Source organism: Polyergus mexicanus, unplaced genomic scaffold, assembly GCF_030449975.1.
Source record: "Polyergus mexicanus isolate NDT 795.1 unplaced genomic scaffold, iyPolMexi1.0 SCAF_4, whole genome shotgun sequence".
NCBI lineage: Eukaryota > Metazoa > Arthropoda > Insecta > Hymenoptera > Formicidae > Polyergus > Polyergus mexicanus.
Window position 1 is genome coordinate 11,525,981 of NW_027223324.1, and position 15,677 is coordinate 11,541,657.

Consider the following 15,677-nt stretch of genomic DNA (forward strand, 5'->3'; position numbering starts at 1 on the left):
TAAAATTAATTCGATACATAAAAACATTATTTATTAATATTTTACGACATGTCATTTTAATCACAATAATGTAATTAATGCATTTAAATTATTTTCGGATATATAAAATGCAAAATACAGACATTTGATTTTCTATAGTAACATGACATATATATATATATATATATATACAGGGTGTCCGGCGTCAACCGCATCACCGGTCATGTGCAGGTAGAGCAGGTGAAACCGAGAAGAAAAGTCCTGTACCAATTTTTTATATAATACTTAATAAAAGAGTTATTATTGAGTAAAGTCTGGCCAATCAGCGCCGATCTTTAGCCGGGCGCATGTCGGTGAACCGCGCGCTTGATAGTGTACGCCGCTGCACACTTCACAGCGCGCGGCTCACTGACGTGCGCCCGGCTAAAGGTCGGCGCTGATTGGCCAGACTTTACTCAATAATAACTCTTTTATTAAGTGTTATAGAAAAAAAAGGTAAAGGACTTTTCTTCTCGATTTCATCTGCTCTACCTGCACACGACCGGTGATGCGATTGACGCCGGACACCCTGTATATATATATAAATTTTATAATAATTTATATATATTAATCTAACGTGAAAGATTATAGATAAAGGGAGCCTCACGAGCGAGACTTCGGAACTCTTCGATATTTGTCGTCTCGCTTGCTCCTTCATTCTTTCTCTCTATTGCTTTTGTCGACTCTCCAGCATCGCGCGGGGATCTTTCCTTATATAAACATCTTATAAAATAAAAACTGAAACTTTCATATTGTATTTTATTAGTATAAAAATAATTATAATGGATTAATGAGATTCTTGCAATTAAAATAACACCAAATATGACATAAATCGGATAATTTTAAATGAAATAAGTAATCATAATTTTAATAACATAATTGATTAAAAATAATCCGATTTATGTCATGTTTCGTGTCATTTCAATCGCAAGAATCTCATTAATCCATTATAATTATTTTTATACAGATAAAATGGAAAATACAAGTTTCATTTTTTATTTAGAAGATGTTTATATTTTGTAGATAAGGAAAGATCCCCGACGCTGAAGAGTCGACAAAAGCGAGAGCGAGAAAGAATGAAGGAGTAAGTGAGATGACAAACATGAAAGAGTTCCGAAGCCTCGCTCGCGTGACTCCTTTTATCTGTAATCTTTCACGTATATATGTCATCTTATTATAGAAAATAAAACTTTTGTATTTCGCATTTTATATATCTGAAAATAATTGTAATGGATTAATTACATTTTTGCGATTAAAATGACACCAAATACGATATAAATCCGATTATTTTAAATGAAATAAGTAATCATAATTTTAATAACATAATTGATTAAAAATAATCCGATTTATGTCATGTTTCGTGTCATTTTAATCGCAAGAATCTCATTAATCCATTATAATCCCCGACGCTGAAGAGTCGACAAAAGCGAGAGCGAGAAAGAATGAAGGAGTAAGTGAGATGACAAACATGAAAGAGTTCCGAAGCCTCGCTCGCGTGACTCCTTTTATCTGTAATCTTTCACGTATATATGTCATCTTACTATAGAAAATAAAACTTTCGTATTTCGCATTTTATATATCTGAAAATAATTGTAATGGATTAATTACATTTTTGCGATTAAAATGACACCAAATACGATATAAATCCGATTATTTTAAATGAAATAAGTAATCATAATTTTAATAACATAACTGATTAAAAATTATCTGATTTATGTCATGTTTAGTATTATTTTAATCGCAAGAATCTCATTAATCTATTAAAATTATTTTGATATCGATAAAATACGAAAAACAGAAATTTTACGAACGATATGTAACCCGAGATATTATAGATAAAGAGAGCCTCGCGAACGAGACTTCGGAACTGTTTGATGTTTGTCATCTCGCTTGCTCCTCGTTCTTTATTGTATTCTTTCATCCCCATTATTATATTCTTTTATTTCTTCGACTTTTATTCTTTCTATATTCTCGTCTTCCTACATAATAATACATTAATTTATTCGTCTTTATTTTATACAACATAAATGAGATATTGTGTATGTCATAAATAGAAAAAGTATTTAATTATGTGCATTTTTGTATGTACATGTGTTGTATTTAACTATAATTAAATAGAAAAAGAAAATAACTTGTGTATCTCATTTATGATGTATCAAATAAACATAAATAAATAAATTTATTTATTTTCATGTAGGGACACGAGAATAGAAAGAATAAAAATTAAGCAAATAAAAGAATATAATAATGGCAATAAAAGAATACAATATACAATAATGAACGAGCAGAATGAAGAGAGAGAGAGAGAGAGAGAGAGAGAGAGAGAGAGAGAGAGAGAGAGAGAGAGAGAGAGAGAGAGAGAGAGAGAGAGGCGCGAGTGAACGCGTAAGTGAATATGCGAGGAGCATGAAGCTAAGCGATACGTAGTACATAGCGAGCGAGCGATTAGAAAAAGACAGAGCGTATGATCGAGAGAAAAAAGATACTGCAATAATGTTAGTGCGTACATATATATTACTCTCACACGCATGAAAGAGACAAAGGTAGTACGATTATGTCTGTCCTTGTCATGTAAGATTGCAGCTCCGTCTATCGCGACATCACGCAACTAATCTACTGCTCTGTTTTACTCTTGAGTCTCTATCTCGCACACACACATATACACGAAAGTGTAGCATCGTAAAATCTTTTTTATAAAGCTTCTAAATTCACTTCTCTAAGTTCACTTATACTCTTTGATGAAATGCCGAGTGCGGAGTTCACTGATTAGGCACGTACAGATTACAAATTTGTTATATTAAGTAAATGTTGACGGCAGAAGCCGATAACAAAACTGTAATTTTCACATTTTTTTCAACTTTTCATATGAAATGTTAAACTCCGCACTCCGTTATTATGTGTACCTTAATTGTGGAAAAGGATTTGTTGATATCTATAATCAACAAAAAGATTTTGCAATCCTACTAATATTCGCATTCTGTCGGTAATCCGGCATCCTCTTAATGTACATTGTAAAAAAAAAGTTTCTCTTCCTTGACAATATAAACGCTGCAGAAAGTGGAAAAATCTTTGCACGTCTAAATATAATATAATTATTATAAAATAATATGTCAATAATATTTATATTAAAATAAAACTGTACAAACTGTGTAATAAGAATTTTGTAAAATCTTTATCTTCTGCTTTCCATGTTCCTTTACAATTTCATATGTTATCTGTATTATCTCGACGATGGAACAGGCAAATAAACAGGCTAATAGCTTTAGCGTGTTTGCGGAGCATCTAAGCATAAATGCAGGTAGGTAGATACTCATCGTTACAGTTCTCTTGTGCGCCCGCTCGTCTATGAACTTTGATACATGCGTATTCGTTCGCAAACGAAAACCACGAGCCGTCAACACGACAGGCCTCTCGTCGGCGAGCGTCTCGGTATCAGTAACGATTTTACGCTTTTCGGAGCGTTCATATACATATTTTTCGCGTCTATCTACCATTTTGCTTTTCCGCGGCAATGCCACAGCTATTCCGTCGAGCATGCAGATCTTGCACGTTTGCTTGTGCCATTCCTAGAGTACCCAATACGCCGACTCGCGCGAACAGTGTACCATATGTATAGCTTGATCTCTTCCCCTGATTTTATTGAATTTTGTTTTACGTAAAAGTTATGAGAATATTTTATTGCTCGTGTTATAAATTAAATTACATATTTATTTATTTGGTCGTTATTGTTTAAGGATGAAAATGTATTATAAAAATATTTAGCATACAAACTTTCGGGCTTATATTTATATATAATAATAAATAGCATTATTTATTTTTTGCATGTTATATTTTTTAGAAGATTTGTGGCGACTAATCTTTTAATATCAATATCTTACGAATTATGCTTTATTATGCATTTAAGAATGATTTATTCGAAGCTTGGGTAATGGAAATATCGAGATTAATATTAATTGATACTACGGGAATACGGAAAGAGTTTTGATGCGGGCTGATGCACTCTAGCCCCGGAATATTTCCGCATCGCGAGATTTAAAACGCGAGATAAACGAGCGGCCGTTATTTCGCTCGCGCGTGCACGAGTATATAGACGATTTTAACTTTTGCTGTCCAATATCGCGGGGGCGGAAAATCCGGGTTGGCGGCGCAGCGGCCGTTGCCGCTATCCGCCGGAAAATATAAAAACGTCCATCTCACCCCCGTTGCGAGGAACGGAGATAGCCGACGAAGACAGGCGAGGGCAGGGAATACCCAGCGGGATAGAAAAGTCGCAAGGGTGAATTCCTTCGTGCCTCGAAGGGGTAGGGGTAGTAGGGGGCGGTATGGAATTACGAAGTTTAAGATAAAATGGATTCGCGGAATCTGAAATAGAAAATTCCCTAGCTAATACCATGGCGGGATTCTCATTCTCCTCGCATAACCTTCGTCATCCGGGAACGCCGCTTTCTTCGTATTCCAGCGGCGATGGACCATCTTTTCCGTTAGGCAGTGGCAGAAATAAGAGAAGATAACTGAACAAAACCGGTCGCGTGTTTTTCAATCATTTTCATCTACGCCGCTGTCTTTTAGTCTTATAATAACGCGAAAATGGGAAATTGCTTGCATATTATGATCTTTATATCTTTTTTATTGCGTGTAATGTACTTAAGAACTTGGAAACATGTATAAATTATAAATTTAATCGACGAAGAACAATAACGTTTCACAGGCTACATCGTCAAAGATAGTTGCAAGTATCGATTCATTAATAAACTCATCACGTTATGCAATCATCGCTATAAGAAAATGATGTTAAAAAATAGCTCAATCGTTACCTCATATTTATTACAATACGACTATGGGCTGAGGGTTAAAGAAATCTATTTATATGATATTGTACTATTTGGCATTGCAGTGTCTCTGACAAAATTGAGGACGAGAAGAAACTAAGTGCAATCAAAAGAAACTAGAGCAACTTTATACAGCGCGTCTGTATAAAGACAAAGATGCCCGCGTTGTCAAACGGTTAGGTTTGTGATAACGTTGCTTACATAGCGATCTCTAAACAGGTGTGCCGTGAAGAGGAAAATAGAAACAACCACTATTGAATGAAATCATGTGTGTTCCCGAGATTTCCTATCTTCCTACGCTTATCCTATCTTCAGACAGACAAAATCCGAGAACAGAGAGAACGCGCTTATTTTCTTTTTTGTGAAAAATAACCTGTATTACTTTTTTTTTCTGCACGCGATAAATTCAAAAAGAAATTCTATAAATTACACGAAATGAGTAAAATTACTTTTACGTTATATCGACGGTAGATTCTCTTTATATCACTTCATATCGTGTTCGTTAATTATAATTTCACCGCTACTTTTATGATTTTTCTTTCATGACCGAAAAGTGGCAAATACGTTATTTTTACTTTTACACGAGTAGATAAATTTCTGATTTTTCGCGTGCGATTTAAGTAGCGGCAAAATATTCTGCATCGCATGAGATGCTGTGTTCCATTAATGTTAATTATTAACTCGACAATATTCAACGATACGCCGTTTTATCGATCCCTCGGCCATTACACCAAGCGAGACAAGACTCTCATACAGTGTCCGATAAGAGCATTATTGATCGTTACATGCGCCCGAGAAACATAGTCGTGAATAGAGAAAGATTATCATCCATACGAGAAAAGATTGTCAGTGTCACACATATACGAGAAACTAAAAGAAAAAAAAAATAATAATAATAATAAAAAGAATATCTATATAAACAGAAGTAGAATGCATGTGAAACTAGTTCTTTTGTGCATTAATAGCGTAATTCGTATATCAAAAGATATTAATTGCATATTAATATCTTCTGCTGGCCTCGCGTGTATCCTGGCAGAATTCGTGGTCTACACCGGAATTCGGAAAACACGACGAGGACAGTGCGGATGGCTAGGTGAATTATACCGCAACCATTCTAGCCGCTACACACACTCGCTTTTCCGGTCCGGACGTGCACACACCCTTTATAACTACCACGCTCGAGGTGCTCTTCACTAATCGGATTTTTGCACCCTCCTTCTTCTCTCTAGTATCATAGAAAAGTCCCGGAGCTACTGGCGAGATCGCCTTTCGCAGATAATGCAGCAAAGGCGAAAAAGTAAGTCCGCTAAATGTGCAAGCGCATGATATACGGAAAAGATATTTTGCGTGAGTTATTTAAATTCGTCTGGTAGTCAATCGATTTTCTTGCACAATTCGATGCCGATATATAATATTTATGATTAGAAAAAATTCAAGAAATCGAGCCTGTTTCGAAATGGATAAATCGTATTCAACCCTTAATATTGATCGAGATATTTGACACGTATAAACGATTATACAATAGTTTTCAAATTAGCCATCCCTAACGCCAATTCGATGACAATTCACCATCTAACTGAATCGGTCTAATTTTCAAGTGAGTCACTCGTTATGTTCTTGCCGAGTTCTTGATTTTCTTCCTTTTCTGCTCCTACCCGAGAGCCGTCGATGTCTAATTTAATCGCGGCAATTAAGGCTGTTTCCGACGAAGAGAGTACCGTAACGATTCAGAGGAAATTGAGAAATTAATATTTCTAAGGTGAGCGGAGGTTACGAGGTGAGTGCGGTGGAAGAAAGAGAGCTGTAGTAGAATAATTAACAGCCGCTCTATAAAATTCAATCGAAGCTTTAGAAGGCCGAGAGGAACGCCGAGAATGACGGGGGAAAGGGTTGGTTAAAGGAACGTTGGTTACACCAACGATCGGGTTCAACGAGCGAAGAAGAGACCAGAGACGCGCCCGGAAGTATATTAATGAATTCATTTGCACCTCTGGCTTTTTTTTCAGGGATAAGAATCTTATGAGATGACGCTGAAATGCAGATTTCCGAGAAGCCACACTGCTAAGCGAACGAATATACAGAATGTATACGCGCGGTGAACTTTCAAAATATTTTAGAAAAAATGTGGCGCGAGCAAAAGGTCTGCGATTTCTAATTTTCTTAAACTACACATGAAAATTGTTCAATTAGTTATAATTATCTTAGATTAAATAAGTTTTCTCTTATATTTCTTACATAAAAAAATATATAGACGAATTCATTGAGAAATTATGTACAGTGATCTATCGACATTTTTGCGACACAACGCGATATTCGTCTCTTTCCATCTTCCATTTCCATACCTTTACTCCAGATGAACAAACAAAAGTGTCGCCGAAAGAAACTAGCGAGGAAGGAAAGAGACATAAATGATCGCTGCTGCCATTCGCTCACGCTCATCCATTTTCGAGCACAAGCCTCGGCGAATGTCATTGATCATTTATTTTTTCGTTTATATCGAAATCAACTCTATCTTTATGTTTGCAAGTAAGATCTGCTTGCTTCTTCGATCTTTTTTTAGCGAGAAGAAAAAGAGACAAATGATTGCTGCCGTCATTCGTTTCGAGTAAAAATTTTACGCAGTGATATATTCGTATGACAAGCTTAGCATAGATTCGTATGTAAAGATTTAAGATATATTACACTCGCTTCTAGAATCTGTTGATCTTTCATAAAGCAATGTAAAGTGATAATCCATCGTCAGTAAAGCCAAATTGAATGCTCGAGAAATTAGTATAAATTCTCCACACATATAATACATACACATATACACGCATACACACACACACATCTGTTAAGTTCATCTTCAAAAGGCTTTTAATGGATATCATCATTCTAATCAATAATGGCGAATACATTTCGACTGCGATGAACTTGGCCCTTTTATGCAGATCACACAGGTTCCAGGTTGTACAATATAACACCATCAGTGCACTGTTCTCGCGGTACATCGGTCAATATCAAAGTTTGTTAATTACAGAACAGGGTCGCCCACAATCGTGTAACTGGATGAAATACCAATTTAATAGTTACACCCTTCGACCGATCAGCCGTACTAGATCGCACCGCACATTCGCATCGCGATAAAATTAATTGCAACGCGGTTCAACTAAACAAGTCGACCAATATTACACGACATATGCGCGCAATATTAAACAGACGAATATAGTTTTAAGTACTCGTATCAATTAAAGTACAGAGTTATCGATATCACAAATTCTAATCAGCTTATATATGCGTTTTATATTATCTCCTCTTAATCTCACTTATCTTTACAAAACTAATGAAAGTAAAGTTGCCAATTTAAAATTATATAATCTCGATATTTAAAAAAGAAATTCGAATAAAAACAAAATCAAACGGGTATGTAATCATAAATAAAATTATACGGTATTGATTCGTTTACAGTGATCATCTGACAAATTATACGCAAGAAAATTCGTAGAACGCCATTGCCAGTACGATACATTGTTGCGGATGTGTCGTAAGTCAGGCTGAAACGACTCAGCTGGGTAAAGCGCGACGTGGATATGGCTTTTATAATAAACCCATAATGTGGCTGTTCCACTGGGAAAACCAGGCTTTCAGGACGCCGGTCTAGGGGCGAAGGAACGAGGAGATGCGAGGTTCTCGTGGAGTGCATCTCTAACGATACGGTTTGTGGTATCATAGACTAAAAGGATGCAAACATATTATAGGATAATGTGGAACTACACGTTGAAAAGTGCGCTATCGCCGCTCGCGCTTATAAACGCCTCGTTTGATTAATCAAAATCTGTGAAAATAGAAGGCAGGCACGATGAAATTTGTCAAAGAAAATATCACATCTATAAATCAAGAGCTTCTTTACCAGGATGGATTTCATTTTTAAATTCTGCTTTTATTATATACATCTACCATATTTCGGCTAAAACATGTCAAACTTTTTCTTTGTAAATATACAACAGACTTAAATATAGATTTGTCTACATATGAGAATATTAAATTTCACTTTATTAATTTTGTCAAAGTTTACGTGAACTTGAGAAGCGTGCAGCTTACGATACATATGGTATACACGAGTCCGCGCACGATATCCGCCTTGTTCTCCGACGTGTTTCGATACTACGGGAATGGGGGAAGAAGGAGAGAGAGAGAGAGGGAGAAGCACGGTCTGGCGTGGACATAAATTAGGCGGAAATCTCCGGCAAACTAATTATCGATGCAAGCCCGACGCAAGCATGCCTCGTACCGGCACTCGATAATACGTGTACGGCTGCAAGTTACACGACGTGAGATTCGTGATCTCCCGACGCCTGCTGTTGATAGCGAACTTGTCAACGTGCGAGTCCCGTTAACGCCGCGGAAGACGTCGAGCCTGATAAGACGTAGGCACGATAAGGAAGTAGGTCATCATCGACGAGGAAAGGGGTGTGCATTTTAGGTACAAATCGTGATACAGACACAATGAGACACATGCAGTATGTTATGGTAAATACAATAAGCGAAGTCCTGTTACAATTTTGACGATATATCTTAAAAATAATCGATCCTTTTTCCGCTTCTTCTTTTCTTTATATATTTTCAATGATATAATAATCATTAAAAAATGTATAAAACAGAGAAGAGGAAAAATAGATAAAATAGCGTATGTTTCTTCAATTTATTTCGTACTTGTACATTTTCTTCGTTCTCTTTGATTATATTATTTCTCCTCTTTGCTACAATATTTCGCGATGATTCGAGTAGAATGAAAATTAACCGTCGCTTCGTAGTCACGATCCGACCTCGTGAATCTAACCGAAGTTGGTGTTAGTAGGCGAGCCAGCCACGTAACACCGAGCCCCATTAGCTGTCGCTAATCATTCCGCTAATCCATCTCACTGGTCCCTTTCCCCTTCCGGTCCAGCCGAGCGTACTCCGCTGTACCATCACCCCCGGGATCCGCTATCGTTCCCTGCTCTGTCCCCGCTTTTTCCCCCGCGCAACCGGTTTAAAGATAATAAATGTTGGGCGTTTAGGAGCCGCGATTACAACGGGCCATTCGTTTTGCGCGACAGTCAGCCGGACAGAGGAAACCGGAGATCGCGATTTTAAAATCCCCGTTTGTTCGTTTCGGCGGTAACGTTCTTTGTACACCCTAAACACCGTTGATGAGGTCGTTACGTCTACGTGTCGCTAAGACCTCACTGTTGTAATGATAGCCGAGACGATTGCTATTCCTCTGTCCCTCATGTTTCTTCCATAGGTTTAGACTTTTTTCAGCTTTAGCGCGGTGGATCCTGACAAAATATCGTTCGCTCGAGGATGATCCGGGAACAGAGGAAGAGACGTTGTTTCGTCGGGAAGGCAATAATTAGATTCGTGAATTCCGAGAAATGCATTCAATCTCTTTCGAAATGCCCTGTGACATAATAGATTTCTAGAGATTGAAATTTAATTCCCTCGTATTTAAAACGTCGGATCTATGTATTGGCGAAATGTAGTACGGAATTATCAAATCGGAAGAAATTATCTATATATTTCTCAAATATTCATTTATTACTTATAATCGTATGTATATATCAAATATATTTTGATCGACTGTGTGTTCTTATATCCGTTATACATAGAAAAGGATTCAGAAAATTGCAAGCATCTTTCACGTTGTTATTAAGAGTTACGGGATAGAAGCAAAGTTGTCTGTTTAAACTTGCTGATATTGTATATGAATATAGATACGCTTTACGTAACCGTTTAAATTATGATTTCTAATGTCCGCGACATTATTTGTACAAACTTGGAGTTTCCATTCCCTCCGTGCGCCATCGCCGCAATGCGTTTAATGCATTTCTACGAGCGTCATTCTAGGTAGCGAGCAAGAGTTCGTCGAGTTTCACGCGGATGCAAGTTCGCTCTTCAACTTCTAGCGAGTTCGCGCTCCTATCTACAGCCGAGCAGCCACCCTTCGCAACGAACCGACCAATTCAGACCTTAACGCCGGACGAAACTAAAGCGAAACATTTCTCGCTGAGTGCCGGTATGCCCTACTAGATTAACTCGCTTGTAATCCTTCCCTCTCTTGCTCATCAACGTTCGCCACCTACTTTGCTCCATTCAGTCTCTTCATCGCACAGTCAATGAATACAAAATGCCAAGTACGATGCGACCTATCCTATCCCTTCTCGCCTTGGAGACCAGAAAATCAATCCATTGTTATCCAAGTATAATGGCTCAGTATCTTCTGATAGCGCGTATCCCTTCGACAAGCCGTATCGGGGAATCATAATGTGATTTATTAATATCTCTCTCTTCCATGTTTTTTCCGCATCGAGAAGACATATATCATTAGCAATCGTATCTTATCGTCGTCAACTCGGACGAAGAATAGCAAAATGTTATCTATTCTCAGTCGCAACTAAAAACAGTTTCGTATTCGCGACTCGAGATACTTTACATCTGTGCAAAACGCAAATCTTCTGAATTTACGAGTTTTCGAACTTCCGTACGAGTCCCGCACTCGCTCGTAAATTGCCTGACGTTCGATGGAAAAAGGGTCACGTGAATCGCCCATCAATTCTTGGGACCCCGCGTCCCACGTGCACACACGCAATGCGCCGCCGTGACGTTAACGCATACGTAAGTCCGGTCCTCTCGCTCTATCGCTTTTCGTCTCTCTTTCGACCGTCACTCCCGGCCGCGGACAATCCTCCTAGTCGGAGTGTTACCGGATTACAATGTTTGCCAGCGACTGTGCAAACTTTCGTGCGGTTCTGTACGTTTCCTCCCGTGCGTACGCATGCACGCACGCACGCATCGCCGTAAGCTGCAGAGTGCACGTTCACGGGTAGATACCGCAACTCGGAATCCCGTGTTGAAGCAATATATAAACAGTGGAGAGCACGTGCGGTGATGACGGTGACACGAATTAAAACAAAAATGTGCGCGATTTCCGGTGAAAGCTTCGAAATGAAATGCTCGAGGCGATAGGCTCGGCCACGTACAAATTGCCAGGGACGACAAACACGTGTCCTCTTTCGCTCACTGTTTCCCGTTGACGACTCGCGCATTTTTTATTTTTTTTTTTAAATCTTTTATTTTATTTTATTTTATTTTTTTTTTGGTACGTGTGCATAGTTATACGTGTTCGCTGGTATTTTTTTTAATAGTCCAACAATGTTGCTTCGCGATGATTAAGTCGAACTCTCGTCAAATTATTTTAAACACATCAATTGAAAAGTTTGATTAAACAACACTTCAAGTACCGTATTTTCGATATTATCTAAAAAAATTTTCAAATACATAATAATATTTAGAGAGTATTCATTTCTAATTTTTTTTACATATAATGATTGCTAAAAAGATTAATACTTTGATAAGAATTATCTCCGTAAAGTATTATACAAAAGATAAATCAATGATATATTACCGGTATAAAACAAAGTTATGCGTTTTCGCGTTAGTTATAAAATTTACTGTCAAAAATACGAAACTTTGCAGATCGCATGCTTTATTTTATGAGTACCAATAAATGCGCTGGCCTCTTTTATAGTTTGATCGAACTTCAACGATTATAACGATGCAACAACCGCGTATAACGGGTCGTCATGTGCAGTTGGCGGGAAAGATGGAGAGCAGTTAGACTGTTGGAACTAAGGAGAGGACGGCGAGCGTGTACAGCCAACAGCGAAACTTGATGAAAGTTGAAACACTTGCTAATGAATGGTACATATTACTACGATGCATTCTGCGTTTCCGCCGTTACTTGTTAACGGCAATTGCTATTACCGCAGTCCAAGACTTCGGGGTTGGATCTGGTGTTTTGAGTTTTGCATGGACCGAATCACCAAATATACGCTCCGGCTACGATTTGACCGATCGATCCGCATCGTCCGCTGTTTGTCTTGACATTAATCGATTCGACGAGGAATTCTGATTAGCCCGCAGAGCTTTGAGATGCTTGGATAAGTCACTTTGCGGCTTAGCCAATGGCGATATCCTCATATTTGATGTGCGCAAGACGTGGAAGGCACATTATATTGGCGATGCGAAATGATATTACGTGTATTAAAAAATGATACGCCACTTTATAATATCAGTCTATGAGAGCTCTGTGTTTAACGTTAATAAAAATAACAAGTAATTATTTTATGAGTCTTGTTAATATATTTAATTATAGTGTCTCGAGTATTATTGATGAGCTAATTAAAGAGATAATAATTTATAGACTGCACGATATGAAATAAATACAATTGTTCAAGAGATATTCTAGAAGATGACGTGCAATATACTTGACCTTAATGAGGGCCTTTCTTATGAAGGGCTTGCAAACTATCGATAAACTCTTCAGGTTGATTGAAGTATCAATTTCACGAGACTACCGATTATAATTCTCGAAGGTAGTTACAGTCTAGTTGGGAAACTAGCCTAATGTCCTCGAGGACTGCTGGTAATACCGTAACCAAATATCGTGTTAATACCGTATCCAATCAAGCTGCTTTACAAACTCTACGTTAATAATAGCTGTCTTAATCACACGGTTAATCAAAGCGCAATGACAAGAAACTCTCTTGCAAATCATCTGGCTTGATTCGATTCCTCGTTTTCTCCGATTCTACGAATACGAGGCTTTCGATTTGTATAACAGTAAAGACAGAACCAACAATTTAGAGGCGGACATCTCTGCAACTAGGAATGTCACTGGGAGGCGGCTGTCGACGATGAATCGAGTAAGGATGCAGATTAGCGCGAGTCGACGCATGGAATGCCTAATGAGAGCACCCTCTCCCGCCGATGCGAATGTCCTGGATCGAGTTTGCGAGTAACCTGCCAAGCCCTATCAAAGCTTCCGATTCCTGGATTACAAGCTTCCGATTGAATTATCACACTGCTGTCCCCTCGATAAGCCCGCTGCGCGAAATATTGACCAATCGTGTGCTGAGCTCTGTGTGCACTTCTAAAACAGCTTTTGATCGTATGTCTGGAATAGTCGCGATGCTATTAGAAAAAATGAGAAATATGCATGTGTGTGTGCATATGTGTACATATTGATCGGGAATATGTTTATTAAATTCGAATTTATTTAATAGATAGATTTATTTAATAGCACTCAATGTTGCTGCTTTTTCAAGCTATCTTATATTTTTGCAAAAATAATAAAAAATCTCTCTTCGAAATAAATTTCTGTTTATGCTTTTCGTATTAACGATATAGAAAAGTCAATTTTATCAATATCGATTATCAAACAATATAATTTTCAATACGTTCAACATAATTTTCGAAATTAGATTTAAAAAAAAATGTTAAAAACAAACTAAGCTATAATTAGATAAAATTATGCAAAGTTGATAATACCTATTACAGAACGAAAAAAAAACAACGTAAAGTTAGAAAAAGAGACGCTACCATTTATTTTACAATCACAAATATTTTTTTTATTTTCATTTAATCTCCTAGCTTAATTTTAAGCACATTAGTTTCGATATGATTAAAATTTCAAATACGAATTATTATTAGCATATCGATCATCTAGACTGTTTATTTTTGTCAAAATGACACAGTCGTCGTACAATCAGAATGCATTCGCATTTGCTAATGGCGTAAGACAAAGCGATCCTCCATTATAGCTCGCGTTTGAAAGCCGGGAGACCATTTCGAACGGTATCGATTATTTAAGATGCGCACAGATATTGGTGATTCTTCGGAAAATCATCTCGCGCCATCGAAAGGCGCATAGCTCGAGTACGGATTTGAAACGGCCATTGCCTCGTCTCGACGGAGAAAAGGCAGCATATATACACAGATCCAGTCTATTGTTCTGCCGTATACAAGGCTGTAAATGTAACGATAACGCGGTATTACTTCGGGAACAAAAGCGTCTCGGGACGAGGACGTTAGACGATGAGAGCGCGAAAGAGAGAAACGAAGAGACATAGCTTTTAAACATAGCCTTTATGGACCAGTCGATGCCATCAATGCAATTGCCGATGCATAGGAAGATACGAGATGAAAACTCAAACGAGGACGAGGTATAAAAGTAATTCCGATTTTTCAAAGTCTTGTTCGAATATTTGATGCATTTAAGAGCCGGTGCACTTAAGAGTTGCACTTAAGATTTTTGCAAAGCTGCTTCTCATCAACTATAATGATTCACAGCCGGCTGAATTCGTGTAGACGAAACATACGGGTATTTGCTCGACCGAGGAATCTCAGATTTGTGTTTGAACTTGCTATGTACGCGATTTCGCAGAAACGCATAAAAGATGAAAAAAGATCTCTGTGCATAAGTTAATTCCGGAGTTTTTTCTACATCGTTATTTATCCAACTAAAATTTGCGGAGCGATTAAAGATTCACAAAATAAGACGATGAAATAAGATCGTTCAAATTTTAACGAATATCTTACTGTTACTTTTCAGAATTTTTTAGTCGCACCATATCATCGAAATTTGAACTGAAACTGTCGCTTTAATCTCTACAGTTGAGATATACGAGTTTTATTAAAACTGTAAATTTGATTCGTGTCGTTCGTCATACTCGCGGCATCCACGGTATCCACGATTCAGGAAGTATTTACGAACTTTCAGCAGCCGAATCTCTCTCATCGTTACGCGCACGTGGTAGCTCTGACGTGGGTTCAACCGGCACGGAGAATATTATTCAGAGGACGAGTGGCTTTATTAGAATGTACTCGGAGCTTAGTACGCGTCCCCTTCTCTGGTGTCTCTATTGTCCAGCACGGGAGCCGGCAGGCAAAGGAGCTTGCTAATATGTTCGTAGGTTGCCCAAATATTCGACCTGTTTGTGTTGGAAATATTCCCCGACTCGCTGTGAG